The 22,348-nt window shown below is 40.2% G+C and overlaps 1 protein-coding gene across 7 annotated transcripts in view; it reads left to right on the plus strand.

The window, feature by feature from the left end:
• Positions 1-1,370: 1,370 nt before the first annotated feature.
• Positions 1,371-22,348, plus strand: part of FYN (FYN proto-oncogene, Src family tyrosine kinase) — a 209,848-nt gene continuing 188,870 nt past the window's right edge. For all 7 annotated transcript variants that reach the window (XM_074990728.1, XM_074990727.1, XM_074990726.1 and 4 more), the window contains exon 1: positions 1,371-1,646. The gene's annotated coding sequence lies outside the window, so the exon portion shown is untranslated. The remainder of the gene's footprint in view (positions 1,647-22,348) is intronic.

Genomic DNA, 22,348 nt, shown 5'->3' on the forward strand with positions numbered 1-22,348 from the left:
AACAGAGGAGAAGCGAGCGCACAGAAAGCACTTGGACTTGCCAGACACCCACCACATCTGCAAGAAATGCAGCAAGGACTGTCACTCTCTTGTGGGTCTTCATAGTCACAGTAGATGCTGTAAATGAAGCCCTCAATTGAAACTATAACGGGCGCGATCCATAGTCTATGCAGACTGAAGGATGCCTCCTACTGTCAACCACAAGCCATCAAATGTTCTCAATTATTTGAAGAGAGTGTTTTCTTTTCATTTTTTCCTGAGCTTTAGGGTACACTTATTTCATATTTCCCTCTCCTACCACAAGACAAGAGACTACTTTTAAAAAGAAATGGGAGCTAACAGGTTCTTATGATCACCAGACTCCTGAGGTTCATGCTTTCAGAAAAACACCAAATATTTCAAGGTGAACAAAAAATGTCAAGAGCTGGCAAAACTACCACCTCATACTGAAAAATATTAACAGTCTAGATGAGCCCCAAACTCAACATTCCTACATCCGCATCCCATATGTGAAGGTCCAGATTTGATTTGAAGAGAGCTATTAAAGCTGGGAAAACCTACAGGTCCTACGCACAAAAGCTGATTACCTAATAAATAAAATGGTTAAATCTTGAAAGTGCTACAGGACTGCTTTTTTCTGATACTACAGACTAACACAGCTACCCTCCCCCCCACCCAGACTATCCATGCACTGTTCCTATAAATTGAGCAAATGAGCCACCACCCAGGATTCAGGTTCTGCCCAGCTAATTAGCAGAGGCCACCCACAGTGCGCGGCACACACCCACACATGCCTTGGGGCACACAACAAAATTTATTGCATCCATGGATTGAAAACAAAAACAAAAACAGGGGATCTAAGCCCCACTTTCAAGCTCCTGCTTTTTCTCCGGGGGAGAAGAGGATGGTTTGAAACCTCCAACGCAGAAGTAACGTACACTTGGCACACTGGGGGTGCAGACCAGGGGACCCCTCTATGCGGGTTCTGGTGACTCCTGCCAGCCAATGGGTGCAGCAGCCCCGACTCTAACCTTCCCTGATCTTTGCTCCCGCAGGTGGGCAGGAATACGCCCCGTGCCCCAGCCCAGGTGCTGCGAGTGGCTGAAGGGCACCGTGGGGCTGCGGGGGGGAGCACAAAGGGGCCATACCTGACACTACACCTCTCCCCAGGCGGCCGCCCCGCTGCGAGCCGGGGTGAGTGGGGGGCGCCAACCTACTACACAGCACCCGGCTCCTCTTCTGCCGCCGCCTACCAATCCCTGCGGCAGCCCCCCGCCGCTGCGCCTCACCATAGGCCGGTGGGGCTGCCAATCTGGGGGGGGACCCGGCTCTGGTGGAGCCGCGCTGGTTGGCTGGGGGCGCGGCTGCGGTTGCGCCATCTGCCAGGCTGGGGGAGCGAGCCGGAGCCGGGCTTCGCTGCTGTCGCTCGCTCGGGAGGGGAGGACGCGGCGAGCCGCAGCGACGCCCCCTCCGCGCTCGTCACCAGCCTGCCCTCCCCCGGCTGCAGCCTGCGCGCCGCCGCCGCCTCCTCGGCTCCCGGGGTCTTCGCTGCCTGGACGCTCCCTGCTGCTCCCGCGTGCCCGGGCGGCCGGGGAGGGCCTGCCGCCAGGGGGATGCTGTGAGCCTGGCCTCGCGCGGAGCTGCAGGTAAGGCGGCGAAAGCTCGGGGCCCCTGCGCGGCTTCCTTTGTGCGGGCGGCCGGGTGGGGCGGCTGCAGGTGCCCTACAGCCCGAGCCCCCTGGCCGGGGAGGGGCCGCGGATGCAGCAGCCCTGCAGCTGCTTCGTGTGCGTTGCCGACCCCCGCAGTGGTGCCTCCACAAACAAGCTTTGTTGTTGTCGCGGGGGCGGCGCGGTGGGACCCTGCTGCCGGGGAGGGCGATGGGCCATGGGAAGGAAGCGAGCTCTTGCTGGGGAGGGGGGAGCCGGGGCGCCGTGCGGCCGGAATGGTCCACGTTTCTCTTTCCATTCGTGGGGCTCTGGAGGAGCGAGCTGCGAGCTATGATGTAATCACTGAATAATTGATGCTCTAGTGTAGCTGGGCTCCGGCCCACGCTGCCTCTCGCCCGCTCTGGACCATTTGCGTGGTTTTGGTTTTGTCCCGTTTCTGGCCCCACCCTCGTTTTAACCCGTGAGGTGCAGGCCGAGGCCGTAGTAGTTGCTGATCTAGAGAGAGGTAACTGAGATGCATCTCAGGGCTTTATTTGCTGCAATTAAGGGGAGGGGGAATAATAAATAAAATGACCTTGTGGCCCTCTCAGATGTTATAGGGTTTGTGTGCGTGCATGCGTGTGACAAAGGGCCCTTTCACTAATGAAAGAAGAGAGGCACAAAATGCCCAACCATGGTAGGATTTGAAAGGAGGTTTGCTGCTTGTTTCTTTCCTCTGTTCTCTGGGGCTTCTCTCTCCCCAGATGTGGCCACTCATCTGCTCTCAATTCCTTTCCAACCACATCTAGATTAAAGATACCAAATGCCACACCATGGGTGCCAACATTTTGCTGCAGAGTTACTGTATTATGACTAGCCAAAGTTTATTTAATAATGTTAAATCTGGTTTGTACTGTCTCAGTAACTTGCTTTTCTACTGCTATATGTGAATTGCTTTAATGCTAAAATGAGAACATAATAGCCTTATCTGTTTACTAGTGGTGGGGGAGAGGGAGGGAGAGATGGGGCGCAAGCTTAAGGAAAAGATTTTGGTCAAGTGCAAGGGAACAAACTGCAGTTTTTCTGTCATTTTGACACATTCTGTTGGGATGATTAACAACTGAGCAGCTTTTTTTAAGAGACCCAGCAAGTACTGGAAATGCTTTTAGAGACCTTGTCACTTTCCTGCCCGTATGCCGCCTCTTTCACTCCCACATCCTTCCTCCAACCACCCATGCAGTTGTCATATTTTCCAGTTTTCTAAATGTCTTTTAACCCATACTCCCTTGCCAGTGCTCAGAACAATTGCAGGTGAAGATCTTTCGCTTACATGTTTGTGGAGGAAGGGGGTTAACGTGTAGTCTAATTTCCATGGATTTAAAAAAAAAATTAGAGATACTTTCAGCTTGAAATCAGGACCATTTCAATAATGATCAGAAAATAGTTTCCAACTTTATGACATTTTCCATTTTTTTAAAACACCTATTCACTCATTTGCTGTGACAAACCTATACAGAGAAAACTGCTTAAAGTTCTGTTAAATGACCAAACTATGAATGAAGGAATAAGTGATGGGGAAAATGTCTTTTAATAATTCAATTATAATCATTTTAGTTGTGTGTGGTTTTTTTTTTTAAATAACAGTAGTGGGTTTTTTTTAATTAACCAGAAGTGGCTTTCTCCTTCCAATGATTTCCTCTCCCCACCCCCCAGTTGAAACCGTCCAATTCAGAAAAGTAGAAGATCTTGAAATATACTATTAGAGAATTTACTCAAACATTTAATGCTTCATGCACTTTCTAACAAAAAAAATAGTTGAACCTGATGAATATAAATTATGTACGTTATTTAGATCAGGATCATTTATAAAGCAAAGCCTCTTGCTGAGGTTCTTGAAGAAATTGAATCACTTTTAATACATTTTATTACAACAGTAACCAGTTATTTTTCATTAAAATTATTGTAGCTTAATAGCTGCCTTCTCTGTTACAATGCGGACTAATCGTATTTCATTCCTATTGCTCTGTAAACTCACTGGAATATTCAGATTGCTCTTGTGGGTATTTTTCTGTGAGCCTATTGGCATTAAACACGAATACTAAAATAACCTAGAAAGTATCAATTTGTGAGCTCATTTCAATAAAACATTTGTGCCGTAGTAATGATTTCCTTCATCAGGATGTCTTATGCAAGGTAATTAACTTTGACACTATTATGCGCCCTGCTTTGTGGCCACACAACTTGAGTCATACTATATTATCTTTTGATAAAGCATGTAATGACATGGAGATATTGCTTAATTATAAACTTTAATATAATTCACAAGAAACAGTTTTCAGATTGGTCCTTATTAGGATTCCTGAATATAGAAATGAAACAAAATTCTAGGTAGAGCTGTCAGTGAAGGTACCATGGATATGATGGCAAACATGATTTTTATCTTCAGTGTTACCATTGATATTAAATTTGGTTTTATTTTTATTTTTGTAAAAACTAAAACCAGTTAATAAATATAAATGTTTGGAGTGAAATACAAAGAGTTTGGTAAAATCAGCTGTCTTAATATAGTTGTAATTCTTAAACAGTAACTGCATGAAGCATCTGAGTAATGTTTTCCAAATGTGCACACTTGGAGCATACTGTAATATGAAAATCACCTTTAGAGGTAGTGGTCCTGTGGTCTCAATTAAAAGGAACACAGGAATGATGTGATTTTTTTTTTTCTCCCCCACTGGGTTTATGCTCTAATAAAAGTTCAATTACACAAGTTCAGAGCTATATGGTCCCTCCGTGATGATTTAATATTGTGCGTACCTCACAGGAGTGTCATATTTTAAGTTTTGAGGAAGGATTGTGAATGGTGCTTTACAAATATATAATATGATTTTTTTAGTCTGTACGTGTGACTTTCATGTCATGCTGCTGCTAACACTTCAGATTGAAAGCATTGGTTCTGAACTGACTTAAATATTTTAAAGCAGACGTTGGTAAAGTTCGGCATAAAATATTATTACATATTTAGCGCATTGTACATGTGAGCTTATCAGCTCTGCATTTGGCACTGTACTCTTATTTTGATCTTTCTTCAAGAGTAAGAATTAATAATGTCCCTCTTCCTGCCCCTAAAGAATTCACTATATAGATTGAGTTGCTGCTACAAAAATAGGGCTTGACCCTGATAGCCCTTGCCTAACCCATCTCACTGAGGTCTGTCAGTTATACATTAGTTCTGTTAATAAAGACTTGCAGGATTTTGAACTATACGTTGCAAATCAGCAATTTATTTAGTGCATGATTTTTCAGAGATGCTGAGTACTTGCAACAATAACTGAAGTCAGTGGGCACTATAAGTACTTTTAAAAAAAAAAACCAAAAAAAAAACAACAAACCATTATTTCACTTTACATTTAGGAGCAACTATTCTGTTCTGTATAGGCCTGTCACAGGCCATCTATCTGGGTCTGTACAGGCTTCTAATGTCTGTTGGTTTCTAGTGGAGTTAGGCATATAAACACCTTGTGAGGATCTCCCTTAGCTGCCATTGACACTTCATTTGAATCTCAGCCTGATTTTTATACACTTGTTTAGATGCTTAATTTTAATTTTGCAGACAGTCTCACTGAAGTCAATGGAAATACGTTTAACTTTACAAATAAGTATCTCTTCAGGAATTGGGCCATAAATACAAAATTAATAACAATTTTCACCATGCATATCAGTAACTAATTGGACCTTTCTGCAAAGACAAAGGCCTTTCTAGCACTAACTGTAAGATGACTGTTCATTTTGCAAAGGATTTTAAACTGAGCTTCGTTTCAAATCAGAACAAAATTCAAAATTCTGCATAAATGAAAATCGCAAAGCTTTTTGTTTTTGTTTTATTTTGAGCCGTTTGTTTCAACTTGTTTATTTTCTTTTATAGACCCTGTCTACACTAGCACCCTCCTTTTGAAAGGGGGATGCTAATGAGACACTTTAGGATATGCTAATGAGGCACTGCAATGGATATGCGGCACTTCAGCATAATGGCGGCCGTGGCACTTCAAAAGTGTCACTTTCGATCGCGTGCGGCTTGTCCACACGGGGTCCTTTTCGAAAGGACCCCGCAGACGTCGAAATCCCCTTATTCCTCTTTGGTTATAGGAATAAGGGGATTTTGACGTCTGCAGGGTCCTGTCGAAAAGGACCCCATCTAGATGAACCGCGTGTGATCAAAAGCAGTACTTTTGAAGTGCTGCGGCTGCCCATATGCTAATGAGGTGCTGCATATTCATTGCAGCACGACATTAGCATATTCCAAAGTGTCTCATTAGCATCCCCCTTTCGAAAGGGGGTGCTAGTGTAGATGCAGCTATAATGTATAATATGACTTTGTTTCACATTTGTTATATTTTAAATTAAAATATTTCATTCTGAAAATGGCAAAACAAGATATTTTTACATCAGAACTTTTTGATTTTTTTATTCCAAAATGAAACGACTGTAAAGTTGAAACAAGTTTTGTGAGGCATTTCATTTTAAATGGAACTCTGTTTCATCTGAACTTTTTCCTTCCAACTTTTAATCAGCATTCCTGTTCTGTGTCCCCCACCCTTCAAAAAGTGTCCCATAAAAATGAGCCTCACAAAAATAATCTGTTTTGGCAACTTCAGAACAGGAAAGTAAATGAATTTAAGAACTAGGAGGCCTGGAGCTTCTATCTCCTCATATTGAGGGAACTCTAGTTTAAATGCCCTGCTAATCTCAACTATGGAAGTGTAGCATAGGGAGTGAGACTACTAAAAGACTAGCAGAGAGTTGGACGCAAAATCTTTATATAACATAAAACCTTATTTTAAACCATTTGGGGATGACATTACTTCCAGCAGAGCCTTGTATCTGAAACATTCCTTTACTGCACAAATAATTTTGTAGAGTTTTTGTGGGTTAGTGAATGAATTATACTAAAATACTTTTACTCAAAGAGCAGGTCCATGAGACCCAATGCAATAAAATAAACTATGTGTTGCAGTTGAGAGGGCTGAAGCAAGCAAATAGAAAGGAGTAGGAAGAATGCTCAAAAGTAGCAGAAAGGGATAAAAAGACCCTACACAATGGACTCCCTCATCTCCCTCTGTCTACGTAAATCGATTGTCAGTTCCATGCTGTGTATGTGGAGCAGTTGTAAGGGGCCTGAAAGAGAAAGGTTGGAAAGTTTTTATTCTGTGGCATTCTTATATTTGAAGCAGGTGGCTGTCCAGTGAGCTGTGCTACCTGGCAAGTGTGTTTCACATCATCATATTGCAATTTGCACTTTCTGTTTTTTTAGCATAGCATTGGACAGAACTTTGTAGGGCAGCGTAAAGGAAACTGTGTATCATCGCATTAAAGGATCGGTGCTAGTTAAAACTAGAGCCCTCATTTTCAAAACAAGATTATGTTAATCTTAAATCAGAGACCTTATGCTTTGGATGACTCATGCAGTGTCAGTTTTTAAGATGAGGGCTTTAAGAAGTCATTTTAAAAATATTTTGTAAATTATGTCACTTGTAATGAAGTGATTGAAAATTGTTCTGAAGCTGAACTGACAGAAACAACATAATGTGCAAAGAAGTAAGAGGGAGCCTGAATAAAAAAGGCAAGAGAAGGAAGCATCAGAGAAACCAGAAGATACCTAGATGAAGAGGTGAAGAAAGATCAAGGAGCCGAAAAGTAGTAACAGACAAAAGGAAGGCTCATGTAGAGGTGATGTCTGAAGAATGTAAATGCATCATAGAAAGACCCATTAATTAAAAAGAAGAAAACAAGGAAAGGGGGAAAAATCCATTTTCATGGCCGAGGCTCTTCCCAGACACTCATTTGAGAGAGTCAGGCATCCCACTTTTGTCTAGATACATACTGTAATAGATTTTTTGCGAAGCTTCCATTTCTGTGCGAAGTAAAACCAGGAAGATTTTACACATCTGTTGGTTGGTTTGTTATTTGGGACAGTATTTTCCTTCCTTTTTTTTTCCCCCCCATTTGTGGACTGCTGAAACATTTGGAATGAAATTGCTGATGGACTCATTTGGAAATTCAGCCCATGGTTGAATGTTGTATGTGTTCGACATGGCATTTTATGCAGCATGAGAAAGGGTGTTAACCTGGTTGCTTGTATGATAACAGCAGCATTTCTGGGTTTTGACCTGTGCGGGGTATATTCTTGCATTTCAATTAAGAAAGTGGAATGCCTTGTCTGCAGTCTGAAATTTTATTTTCATAGTCACCTTTTGTGGTCCTCTTAGATGTGGCTTCTGGATTGCCCAGGAATCTGATGGCCACAGGTTGAAAACCGCTGATTTAGAATACAGTAAATTCTTTCATATCCAACAGCCCCAGGACTGAGAGGTTGCTGCATATTCAAATATTGTGAATAATAGAGAGGTATATCTAGCTGTGCACAACACTAAAGACAAACTTAGATATTAAGAAACAAAAATGTATCCAAAGTACTGATTTGTCAAAAACAGCAGTATTGTGCACTGTAAACGTACATTGTATTTGTTGTATTTTTCTGTTTACTTCCACTATACAGTACTTATGGAAAACATAATGAAATTTGACTTATGGTTAGAATGCCTGTTATCTGAGTGTTCTAGATGATAGAATGCCAGATATGAAAGAGTTTACTGTATAAAGACAAATGGGCCTTTCTGTTTTAGAATGATGGATACTTCAAAGAACATAACTTCTTGTTCGGATTTAGAGCCACATTTAGTGCCGACTTAAGTGAATGCAACTTTGAGTCAATGAAATTGAGTGCAATTATGCTAGCAATGACCTTGGCCCTGAACTGTTAGGAATGGGAAATAAGATGTAAAAAATACAGTTCATGGTTTCTGTGCCATTTCAGAAAAACAAAATTTCTCTAATAGTTTTGCTTGTGACATTTATAGAGTATCTGGGGCCAAAAAATTCTTAACCCAACGATAAGCAACCAAGGATAGTGAGTGGACCACATGAAAGGCCCTTCTTCATTTCAGCAGGATGCAACAGCCCAAGGCTCACTTGGGTTCCATCTGCAGCCCACAGACCCCATGTGCCCCGATGCACTTGGGCCCTGCATTTCCTGTTCCACCCCCTCCCTCCCAGTGCCTTGAAGCACCATGAATCCTCTGATTTGTGCTCTGTCCCTGCTCCTCCTGCTCCCTCCCAGAGTTCAAACAGCTGTGAACAAGTAATTTGGGGCATTCAAGCACTGGGAAGTTCTAGGAGGGAGGGAGGGGGAGGAATGGAGGTGAAGTGTGAACCAGCCATTTATAGTGTTCCAAAAGTGGATGGAAGGAGGGAGAAGAATAAGAAGTGCAAGGCTCCAGTGTGTGAGTGGTCCGGGGGGTGCATAGACAGTGGGTCTGCAGGCTGTAGATGGAGCCCCAGTGGGCTGCAGGTTGCCCACCACTATCCTAACCCAAACAAGTTCCTATAAATTGGAGACTTAACATAGAGCTATGCTACTTGTTAGTAAAGTTGTCATTCTGAATTCATGCCTACACACCTTTGTATTATATGAGCATGCATTTGCTATTTGCAGTACTGTTTTCCAGATAATTGCCCTGTTTATGAAGGCTTTGTTTTGTTTTTGTTTTTGTTTTTTTCCCTTCCCCTTAGGACATCTGTATAAATCTTGCCTGATATTTAGTAACCAGGTAGCTTGAAGTAGCAAATTGCAACATGCAGTATTTTGGTTCCTCAAATCTATCTTTTCTGGTGTGTGTCAGTGAAGATCTGTGATCCGAAATCAGTCAGTTTTACCTTAAGTTTTCCTCAGTGGAATTCCAGGTAAGGCCTGCTGTGGGTGGACTAGCTTAGCTGTAAAGAAAGTGCTCTAAATCAAGCTTGCAAAAGTCTGCAAACCCACTAGCCCAAGGTAAATAACATGTTTGGACGTCTGGAGTGAATAAAATACCATTAATCTATGTTTTAATCACCATCCTTGTAAAGGGAAGAAGAGTAGATGTGCATCAGCAAGTAAATGTTGTGACCTGTTAAGCGATACTTTTACTGAGCATTCCATTATTTGTACCAAAAGAACTTAGTTTTCTTAATATTTTAATGTTTAAAAGATCTGCAAGATATGACCAGTTTGTGAAATGATGTATGCAACTTTGGTTTTGTACGGTTCATAGCACACCTTGGCATTTTATAAATAAGATCATACTGTCAAGATAGCAAAAACTGGTCTTAATGATAAATGTAATAAGATCTATGATAAGGGCCTTGAACTGTTGTGAGGAGCACAATATAAATGCATAGAGACTTAAAACAAAAGAGTTCTAGCTGCTTCCACTACCTACAGTATTTTTTTCTCTAGTTTAAAAAAAAAAGAATTAGCACTGTTCAAAATGTGTTGAATACGTCTAACATGCTTGCACTATCACTCATGTTTTGTGTTCTTAGCGTTAGTCAGGTCTTCATTGATCAAAGTAGTTCTTGCTTTGGAAACGTATTTTAGTGAAGACTGATACTAAGAACTCGTCAGCCAACATCCTATGACTCATGGGACAGTGTAAATCATGGAGTAAAGGTTCTTGGTATTTACATGTTCAGTTTTGATTCATGTTAATTCTCCCTAGACTTTTTTATACTAATTAATCCCCAATATGGTGTCCTCAGCTGATCATTATTTTACGATGTAGTGTAAGACAGGAAGGTCAGATAACATGTTTTGTCATGGGACCGACGCCACTACTACAGTAACTCATTGACTTTGTCTTTGGGGATTACAGCAGGTGTGATGGCACTATTAACTCCATTATCATTCAGAGTGAGAATGTTTGTTTGTAAATATGACTAGATTTTTGATTTACATGTTTCTCACTAAGAAGAAATTGGCTTGATTGTAGCCACATCTGTGTGGGTAAGTGTAAGACTGGAAATGAAAGTTTTACCTTCCCAGTTATGCTCTTTTTCTAATAATGTCTTTCTTTGTTTATTTTATGAGGATAATGACATTTCACCTGGGTTTTAGTCCATCTTGTAGATGGACCTCTTGGAATCATTCTCACTAACTAACTTGTTAACATGAGAAAACAGGGTCTCTCTCTTACGTTTTTTTTTTTACTTTTGCATTGGATGAGAATTTATTGCTGTCTGCTTGCCTGAATGAGGAAGAGGGTGCTTAGGAGACATGGCTATTTTTATCCTCACTTAGCTATTGTTTTGTTTGGTGGTCTTAAATTCTGTGCCTCCAGCTGTTCCATTTTAGAAAAAAGGGTAAATTGACCTTATTTTACACGTGTTTTAATGAAATGGCGCTATTTGCATCCATCAGGTTTACTTCATTCTAGCATTAGAGACATACAAGAACTAGTGCTGAGAGACCCTACAATGGATTAGTTTGGATTCCCAATGCTCACAGTTCATCAAAACCCCCATTTGTATTTTTAGTTTGGAAATCTGCATATCATAGTTGCTTGCAAGTAGGGCCGGATTTATCTTTTGTGGGCTTGGCCTTCAACATATGTGTGGGCCCCTGTGAGGAATGATTGCTAAAAGCACTTCAACACAGAAGCTATCTTTGACACAACTCCACAGGTTTTGTTTGCAATATTTAGAAGTTTCATGTGGAGGTGGCTGCTGCCAGCAATGGTAGCCATAGGGCGAAAAGGATATACACAAGTGTACATAAAATAAACTATAACAAATACAAAATTAAAACATAGTGGGTAAAAACAGGGCCCTTGCCCTTAGAGCAGAAGGTGGAAAGGTTTGTGATGGTCCGCAGTACTTATAGGAGTTCTGTGCCACCTGCTGGGACCAGATCTTGAGAAAGTGCTGTCACCCATGCAGATGAGCTTTACCCTGCTGGTGGAAAATTTTCTTGTGTCTGAGGAGCTTCAGGAAATCCTGGTGATATGCTGGACCCAGGCTGTTCAGCATGAAGTACTTTTAAAGCAAGTTCAAGAGTGCAACAAAAAATGCTCACAGAGATGCATCAGAAAGTAAAGGAAACACACTCGTCTCCTTGCCAAATTGCAATATAATAACTTCATTATACCTAACCTCATTAAAAATAATTACAGGAGCAATCTCACTTTTCCCATTTCCCATAAATAAGCCAAGTGCATGTGGCTGGCCGCTCTTAAAAAGTCACAGGTCATGTCAGAGCACAAATCAGAATACCTGCCCCATCTCTTTCTCTGTGACAAGAAGCATTTCACATCCCACCTGACGCCCCCTTGCTAGATTTTACACTTGGGAGTCAGGGAGATTGGGGCTGCATTTTGGGAAGCTGAGAGGAGGGAAATGGAATGGAGCAGATGGTCTCTGGGCTTCCAGCCAGCTTCCTTAGGTCATCAATGCCCTGGGGAGGCAGGCTGTAGCTGGGTTCCCAGCAGGTATGTGGCCCCATGCTATGCTAAGGGATATTACCTTCCCACCCAGTATTGCTGGTAAGCTGAGCACTTGGGTGGCTGCCTAGGAGAGATTCAGGTGCTGCCCTATTGATAAGCAGAACTCACACAGCTGGCAGTATGTGCTTCTACTGGTGGGGCACAGCTCCACATGCCCCAGTGCACACATAAATTTATTCTGCCTTTGGATGAAAAAATCGCTGGGAACACTGCTCCCAGCCAGAGCACAAGACTTCTAGTGAGCAAGTGCTTCTCCCTTGGGCACTGAGAAAATTGGGAGGTTTCACCTATGTGAACTTGGAGGGATGCTGAGCCCCTCTCCCCCCCCCCAGGTGGCAGCTGCCCTCCGTGCATCTCACCTGTGGGGCTGCTCATCTCACAAAGACAGGAGTTCAGCTCTGGTGCAGACCCACAGTCCCCCCTCTCTCTTCAAGGCACCGAAGCTTCATACAGTCATTCCAGGCAGGGAGAGGGGCTCCGTAGGCATCTCACTTACCCTGCTCCAGCTACTCTGGCTCTTCATTTGGCTGCTAGCCTTTAAATCCAGTCCCCCAAACCCCTGAGAAGTGCAGATGGCAGCTGCTCCCAGCTGGAGTGCCATGGTATGGGTTGCAAGATATTCAGGTCAGAAATCATTGGGGTTTCCTGTCTTGTGGTACTTTTAGGACCTGGATGAAGTCCGGAAGCAGAGCTATGAGACAATGTACTCTTTGTACTTTAAACCCCATCTTTTTAACAACAAAAAAAAAAAGATGAGTTTTGAGTCCAAATGTGCACACTGATCCATACTGCTACATACAGTAGGATACTGTACTCTGGATGGAACACATGTAGAGTACATTGTATGTTAGAATAATAATGCACATACTATGGTTCTAGTATATAATGTTCGATCATAAAGACTCTGTCAACACTTATTAAAAATATCTGGAATTTCTCTTATGTTAGAAGCTAATGATCTGGATTGTAAAAAATATGTGTTTTTCCATGTGTGTACATCATCTCCTACATAACGTGGACGGGCCACCTAAGCAGAAAGGAGACTGGTGCGCAGGCTTTTTCGTATCTTGTGTTGAGTGCAGGTGCCAGCAATGCAGTAGAAACCTGTCCACTGGAAACTGGGCAAAAGCTAGTAGACTTTCTTCACATAGGAAGTCAAATATCTAGCCAGTGGTAAAACTTTGTCATTCCCACTGCGTACTGTTTTGAGCTGGTGACTTTGAGGTAAAAGGGGAGAAGAGTAAGTTAGAATCATTCAGTTTTCCATTACTTTTCCTGTTATTTCTTAAGCATGTGGCTAAGAGTGTCATTCTTTTAAATTAAAACTGAATTGAAACTATAAACACTAAGTCTTTAAAATAATATTAAGGGTTTGACCAAAATTCTTGAGACAGGAAGTTTCTGAAGTAAGCCTAATGCAGTCCTTTTGTCCTATGCTGTGTTGTGAAGAATTGAAGAGGTCTTCAGATTGGGGATGATATTGTAGTTATACTGCACAATGGGGAAAATGAAATGAGCTAAATTTTCTTCTTTTGGTTTTTGATTGATATGTAGGTGGCCCTGCATAATATTTCATCCACCAATAAACAAACAAATGTCTTTAATGTGATTCATTTTATTACAGTTACAATGATTCTTGCTGGAAGACTTTGTGATCCTATCAACATCACTCACTGGGAATTTATAAGGCCAGTGTTTGGAATGTGAGCTCGAGACTGATTTTAATTCCTAGCATTATAGTAGACTTAGCATAATTCAATTTTTATTTTTTATGTTATTTCGGCAAATAATATCAATGCTCTATTTTATGTACCTTTTTATATTTTTAACTGTTTAAATTTTCAGTTCAGATTTATGGGGCAGATAGGGTGATCAGACTATTTAATGAGTGTATTTTGATGTTATAAAATTTAAGGCTTGATAATCTTTAAAACGCAAATTGTCAACATCACATGCCAAGATATACAAATTAAATAGCTTCAAATCAATGCTGATAATTTTCAAGCAGAATTTTTCCTTACATATTTGTACTTTTCTGTTGTTAATAAAAACATTTTCCCATTGGTTTATGAGTGTGTGGTGAAATTGATGTTTACCAACATTTACTGATAAAAATCTAATCCTTCTGCGCCTAATTACAGGTTGTATTATTCTTTGCCTAAGTGCACATTAGTATGTAGCTTCAATTTCAAAGTGCCAGGAGTTTAGGTGTTTTCTTGGAGGTAAAGGTAAGTAATGAAAAGGCTGATTGAGGAAAAGAGCTCACAGGAGAGAGAACCTATGGGAAAAAGAACAATCTCTTTGCCTTCTACATGAAGTACAGTTTTACCTTTTATGAATGAGGGGATCTAGAAGACAAAGTAGAGTTGCCATCGTTGCTTAGGTAAGCCAGCACTACTGGCATGAGGAAACCTGGAGCAAGGTGTCTTGTCCTAACGAGGCTGTGTCTATACTAGACAGAGAAGTTGACAGCTGATATGCAATTTTAGCTATGCCAGTTGTATAGCTAAAATCAACTTAATTCCATGCCTATCTACACAGAAGAAGGTCATCAGGAGCGTTTCTCCCATTGACCTTCCTTAATCCTCGCCGCACATGCGGAGTTCCGGGGTTGGCTTTGACCACAGAAAGCGCTGTTGCATGCTTGTGTGAAACAAAACCCCAGAAGATTGACCTGCTTAGAATCAATCTTCTTTGGTAGTGTAGCTCAAAAGAAATTATGGACTAAAGAGAACATAAGGAATTCATCATCTCTGTTCAGTCAGCAAGTATTGAATAGTAAAAGCATCAGCTCATAATAGTTTATTTTTGTGTGAATTTGAGAGCAGCCACAGTGGCTGTCATATAAAAGGTAGACACAGAAGATGGTATTTGGGGATTGCATTTTCTTTTTCAAGAGTAAAGAGACTTGGTTTGTGCTTTAGTATGAAGAATATTAGAAATTTTTATGTATTCTCTCCCTCAACCCAGTTCCTGGCTTTGCTGGTAAGAACTGATTGGCATTCATCTTGTAATTTTTATACATCCTGTCATGTGATTTAGCAGATAGTGGAAGGCCCTTGAATGTTATATTTATGATGATCTCATTGAGTATTCATCTAAACCACCACAGGGATATATTTTTTCCACATATAAGAATTTCTCAAACCAGCAAGCCAAATCATGTCTTTGTGGTCAACTTTTTAATGAGGTGTCATGTAAGCTATATCTTATGAAAGTTGGATTTAATTCTCTTATAGCTAATATAGTTTAGGAGAACTATTTGGGGATGGAGTGCAACCTGTTCTATTATTTGGCTTCTTAGAAGAACCTTAGTCTTTATCCAAAATGTTAAGCCTAATCCTGCACCTGTTGAAAGTAAAGGGTGAGTTTGCCTTTTTGTTATGGTGATTCCAACATCTTTATTTCTATTGGGGGAGGTAACATAAAGAATAAAATTACTTCATTACATTAAAATGTACTTTGAGAGAAGTGAGCTGAACAGATTAGTTGGTTAAACAAATGCTCATTGTGCATCATAACAAAATGTTAAAATTTAGAGGCACTTACTAACTGATAGAAAAACTTGTTTTAAAGTCTAAACTGAGGCATAAAAATACATACATTTTTTTCTTCAGTGTATCTGGCCTCCAGAATGAGGGATCACTAATGCTCATAAGTTGTTGCATTTTTAATAACTACCCAGAATTTTGAGCATAAGGCTGTAACTTTGTAAGAACCTAAACTGTAATTAGAAGAGTTAATTTCTAGTCATTATTGCATCTTTCTTTCAAATCATGTTACAGTGTGAGGCAGGTTATTTTTTGACATACAACCTATAGTAATGTAGCTCAAAGATACTGTCATGTCTACCCAGTAAATTTATGTAGGTCAGATCTGCTCTTGTATTTAACAAACTATAAATTTCATATCCTCATATAAATTGATTCATGGATTTAATGTTGTATAACCTCATCCCTGAGCAATACATGCTTGTGTCCATAGGTGAAAAAGCAGAGAGGCTTATTTTGTTCTATGTTCTTAAAACCTCTGATAATACAAAGTGAATTTCTATTTCTGTTTACGTAGGAATACTTGCTAAGGTTTCCATCATGTATGTGAGTAATCTGTTCATCCCAAACTTGAAGATTTAATATACAGTAGATGTGTTGGCTTAGAAAATGTGAAGAGGAAATGGCAGTCATAACACGTAGCGGATTTAAGTTAAGAGTTTAGAATTACTGAAATGGTAAGGTCACAAGGAAAGTGATTTGTACAGCAATCTAATGAGGAAATCTAGAAGTGTCACTTTAAAAGAGAATGTCACCTACAATAATGCATTTTACTTTAGATGTTTTTAATTGTTCATGATGTGATTTTTCTTTAACCATGGTAGTATAACCGGAGTCTGTTTCTAGACCTCTAAGAAGAGTGTTTTGGTTTTTATCAGAGATTTTTTGTGGAGTTCATCCTGGAAAATACTGGGGGTTTTTTTCCCTCAAATATGAATTTAGCAAATTAAGGAGGCATTTTGAGGCACCTCCTCTGCTGCTACAAGTTGTCACAGCTCACTGGCGCTGATGGAGCTCTAACAATTGAGTGCATTGTAAAATTGCCTTGGTACTTGAATGGGTGGCCAGCATACCAGCGTTTGCTTCTTCAAATGACTAACTTTGGGTCAGAAACATTTGCATCTTTTATATTGTGCTGCACACAACCTTGGTGTTTTGCACTAAGTAGTTTTCCTGCAGCACATTGTATTTTAAACTGAGGCAACAACTTAGTACCATGACAATTTATTTTAGTAAAATAAGAAGATACTTATAATAGAGCATTCATCAGCAGAGGCATTGTGTGTGTTCTAGTTATGTATCAGTGATAGTTATTAAATAGGCTACTTAGTAAGCCACTTTAAATGTCACATTCAGTAATAGACGTGCAGATTCAAACTAACATGCATGCAGCACCAAAGTCCCAAATTGTGATTAATAGTACAGTAATCTGTTGAGATTACAAAAGATAATTTGTGTCAGTTATTAGAGGCTACAGAACCTGCTGTTACAAAGAGACTTGGGTAGAGAGTGATCCTCAAGAGGCAGTTGTATTCTGTGCCTACTTCCTCTGTACTCATGCATCCCATAAAAAGTGATGTAGAGGAAGCTGTGTGGAGCCTGTGCTGTGCCTTGGGGACTCAAAGCTTGCTTGTTCCTTTGCCCCCTCTTTCTGCTCAGTATTGAGAGAGCCTCTTTCTCTCCCAAAACATGCAGGGAGGCTTGAAAGGAAGCAGCTGTAAGGAAGGGAATATTTGACTTGGCATTGATTTGGGGGTGGCAGAAATGAGAAATCAATGTCCTTTCTAGCTACCTTATCTTCTGTCCCACCAGGGAACTTCCTCTGGGTCCCCATTCCTTTCTGGCTAGTGCTGCTATTGTTCTCCCTTGCCCCCCAAAATAATCTTTGACAGCTTCATAGTGGCCTTAAGAACTCTTCCAGGAGCCCCACACTCCCTACCACACCAGTCTTCTCTCTGTCCTTGTACCCTTTGTGCCCCCCCACCTCACCTTTCCTTAATCAGTTGGTCTTTTAATATAAAGATTTTTTTATAGACCCGAACTGGCAGAAATGTTTGAAGTAGCCTTGGTCATAATACCGTAGAACAGTTACAGTAACCTAGGCTGAATAGTGGGCTGCATGAGTGGCCCTTCATCTCGATGCGTCACATGATAGTCATAACCCAGATGGTGTCGCAGGAAAGGGGTAGTGTTGCTAATTTGTGTTTGTGTGCCTAGAATTGGCAGGGTGTTCCAGCTGAACTGTAGCAGCACTTTGATTGGATGTAGAGGGAGCGTCCGGCTCTCACAGTTAATGTTGTATGCAATCAGCATTCATCTCACTTCCTGTGCCCTTCATTTACATGTTTGTCATTTTAGTAATGCCAGTGGAGGAAAAAAACTATGCAGAAGGGAACAAGTGGAATCTGGTGACCCTGCATGTGGGTAGCAGTATCACAGGCTGCACATAGAACCCTAGTGGGCTGCAAGTTGTCTGCTGCTCTTAAATGCATAATGATTAAAATTCAATTGGATTTTTTTACATAGCACTAGAGAACTACACTTTTAAATTGTACAATTATTGCTGTATGATAAAATGAAGGGACCTCAGAGAAATTAAGAGGGCCTTTAATAAGCAGATTAGTGTTTATCAAATAGCTCATTTAGGTCACTTGGAAGTCATTGAGTAGTAGGAAAACAGGGTTATATGGTGGGCCATAACACATAGCCACTGCTAAATCAGTATCTGTACTGTATGGGGAAATAAATGAAATTTCCACCATGTGGTATGCCTTCACAGCTTGATCCTGAATTCATTACTGGAGCAAAATTCTCAAAGCACCTTTAAGAGGGCCAAATAGTTGTCAGTTTCTGTCCAAGGTCCACTTTGATGTTTCTGCCTGTCTTTTAAGAGCACATAGGCTTTCCAAAGCAGAGAAGTCTTTTTTGGTTGGATATTGTGTTATGATTCAGGGAGTGAATTTAGTTATTGTCTTTGTATGCGTTTACTGCTGGAGATCCTGTGAATGTTTAGGATAGGTTTGATACATGAAGGGGCCATCACGTTATGCAAGTTTTGACTTAGTTGCCACAAAAACTTCATATGAAGGTCATTTCTAAATGTCAGTTTATGAGTAAGTTGAAAGTATGTGGAAAAGAGGATTGGAGGGGGTGAAAGTGCATTTAGAATTGTTGCTTGTTTTTATATATTCTGATAAATACATGCTTTTTTGCAACTAGCTAAATATACTAGGCAAATTGTAAAGCCAGATGTTCCCTGAAGATCATACAAACTAAAAATAATACAGGATACTTTTTTTTTTTCTTTGACAACGGATAGCTGAGAGGAGGAAAACTGAAAGGATGGCAGGGAAATATGAACAGAACTGTCCAAATAATAAATTTCTTCATCTGTGGCAATTCTCAGAAATTAAAAAATGGTTTTAATTTCAAGTTATTTTTAATGTTTTTGAAAATGTAGTAAAATAGGAGGAACCTTCAAATTAAAATCATTTTGAAGTAAAAGTAGGACCATTTCATTAGGAAAACCTCAAAATAAAGCATGAGTTTTTCAACAGTATCAATTCAGTGAAACCGAAACAAATTCTGTGTTGCCAGATCTTTAACTTTTGCTGGAAAAAGTGTTCTTGCCAAAAAATTACATTGAATTTTCTATCTGAATACCTCTTCCCGAAATAATAGCATCTCTTTTTCAGTGAATGAGGCCCTGGTTCTGCAAACACTTTCTCTTGTAAAGTTTTGTGAATATTTGTGGGATTGGGATCCAATATTGCAGAGTCTAACTGTTCAAAAATTGTGAGACTGACTTAAAAAGCATAATAGTTTTTCTTTGTATATGGTGATTTTGTTTTTGCTTTGTTCTGTTGGATTCTCTTTATTTTCCATCTGGCTGCTGAGCCATTAGGGTGCACCCTGATCACATTTTCAGGTTTTTCTTTGCAAATATGAGGGCTGAGATTCATGTGCAATAGCAAGTTTCCATGAGTCTGAGTCTCAAAAAAAAAGAAAAAATACAGCTATTGTGTGGTTTGTGATAAAGTTGTGATGGATGGTAATACTAGGAACATAGAAATGCTTACTCCAGCAGATCCGGTTCAAGCCTCTGAGCTTTGGAACCTGACCTGGAAGATAGAAACCTCTCCTAAAAAGCAAAGGAAATGTTGACCTGACTAGTTTTGTAAAGATATAACTTGCCTTTATTTTATGCTAATATTGGAAACTAGATACTTCAATGAGATTTGTTTTTGTGCAGTGATTGAAACAAGCTCTATGTTTATCTCCACCTAACACACACAGCTTTATTTGAAGAATAATGGGAAAAGTTGCTTTGGAAAGATTCAATTAAAATCCTCTTGGGTTCTCTTAGTAGTTTTAGATATGCTTCTCATCAACTCCTTTCCAAACAGCTCATGAGGGGGAAAGGGGATCTTGAGTTAGACTGTTCTACTTGAATACTGCTATATGGATGCTTTCTTTGTTCATGGTATCAGTGAGAAAAAAGTTTTTGAGACATGGTACCTTAGAACTGGTCAAATATTTGGCTTTACATACTTGCTGGTAGTTAAAAGCCGATATTGGCAACTTGTGATTAACATGAATTCATTCTGGTTTGTTTTTAACATATGTGACTAGCTCAGAATCTCCTCTTTCTTTTTTCTTATGTTTTTAGCTATGACGATTGTAGAGAGAAGTTTCAACATATGAACCCCAAATGCTACAACACTGCAAAAGTTTTAAAAAACATTAAAATGTTATGATTGTTTTGTGGCCTGACTCACAACAGTGAACACTTGAGGCTTGCTGTGCTCAAGGTGGCATTTACTTAAAGTCCGGCCTTTTGGACTTTAGCACCTGCCGCCCAGTCTTACAGAAATTGCAAACTAAAAGCTCAGACTTCCTTCATATTGAGTAGTATAACTTTCTCTAGCACCTTCCAGTATTAAAGTCAAGTTCTGCCAGTTTTGGGTTTAGGTATGTTCAGCATATAATGTACATTTTCAGTATACACTGTGGGGAACTAGTTGCTAGTCATTTTGTCACTAATGGATCCTGCATGCTTGATTTCTAGTGCTCTGAAGCATGTACATAAATTGTTGTAATGGAGGCTGAGCCTACTAATATTTTTGTTAACGTTGGCAGATGTCCATGGCCGATATAGTGCTTTCTCTGTAAACAGCTGTTACTCTCTGGCAAACAGTATCTTTTTATAAAGAGTGGATAAGGTCAGGGGCACTGTTGCATGTCAATCAAGAGCAGGTGGAGTGAACCCAAATGGATTATTTGAAAGGAAGTGGGTGTGACTTTTCTCCATTGGCCATGAAGGTTACTCTTCCTTTCCTAGTGACTAAATATATGTACAGTCCTGCACTGAATTGGGGGAAAAAATCCTCTAAAGTTTTAAATCTTCCAAAATATCTGCCTTGGACAGTTTAAATACATGCAAAAGCTGAAACATGTACATAACTTAAATGGTCAGGAATATGCTTTGTTTATAATTTTGTTGGATCTAATATGTTAGATGCGCAAATGACTCTCAATTTGTAGTACAGCTTAAAAAAGAGTTCACTGTCTCTCTAAGAAAAAGCGTCTCTCTCCCACCAACATAAGGGCTTGTTATTGGGAGAGTTGCAAAAACTATGCCTAGTCAAAGCACAAGGAAACCGTGTCAGTGGAGATCCCTTTGTCACTGGGCTTATTTGTATGTTCTTTGCTGCTGTTATGTTGCTCTCTAGGTGTACAGATAAAAAACTGATCAGGGTTCTTGTACATATTCTCTCCCACCTCCCCCTGTCCCATATCCCACTGCTACCAGTAATCAGTGGAAGATGCGAAAAAAAAGGTACTGGGCAGTTTACCTTCTGAGCATGCCCAGTAATCTAACATTTTGTTCTATCAGCCAGCTGCAAGATTTAAGTGATTTTTGTATCTGGTGATGTTGTCCTAGATAACTTAAATGCAAGCAGAATTGGGCCCTGTTGTATTTAGAGTTATTGATATGAAGCACTTCAAGACACATCATTAATATTCAAAGGATGCATCTATACTACAAACTAACTTCGAAGTTAGGCACCACTTCAAAGTAGCCAGTAGAGAGTCTACACACATTTTCTCTTTCTCTGAAGTAGGGAGCCCAACTTCAAAGTCCTTATTCCATTCCCAGGAATGGAGTAGTGCCCTACTTTGAAGTTTAACTTCGAAGTAGGGTGTGTGTAGATGTTCAACTTTGAAGTTATTTTTGTATTGTAGACACAGCCAAAGTGTTTTTGGTTAGTGTTGGATCTCAGCTTATTTTCTTTCGCTTCGTAGAGTTTAACAGAACAAATCAGCAGTCATGTAGTATTTTAAAGACTAACAAAATAATTTATTAATAAGTTGATGAGCTTTTGTGGGACAGACAAGACCCACTTCTCCAGATCTGAGGAGGTGGATCTGCCCCACAGAAGCTCATCACCTAATACGTTATCTTGTTAAAATGCTAAATTACTGCTGGTTTGTTTTGTTAGAATACAGTCTAACATGGCTATCTCTTTGTTCCTAGAGTTTAGATTTTTAATTTTTTCTCAAGAAGATTCAATTGCAATTTTTCACTGTTGTGTTTAGGGAATGCCTAGTTAGCTAGCTAGTCCATTTGTGGTGCTGGGCACTCTTCATGCCTATTTGACTTTAGTCAGCAGTTAAAGGCGTTTAGCATCTTGTTGGGAAGGGCAAGGAGGGCAGAATCTTTAATTCTAACCTAGGCTGGGATTTCCATCTGCTAGTATAAAGCTGCCATCACATGACT

The sequence above is a fragment of the Carettochelys insculpta genome, chromosome 3, assembly GCF_033958435.1.
Source record: "Carettochelys insculpta isolate YL-2023 chromosome 3, ASM3395843v1, whole genome shotgun sequence".
Taxonomy (NCBI): Eukaryota; Metazoa; Chordata; order Testudines; family Carettochelyidae; genus Carettochelys; species Carettochelys insculpta.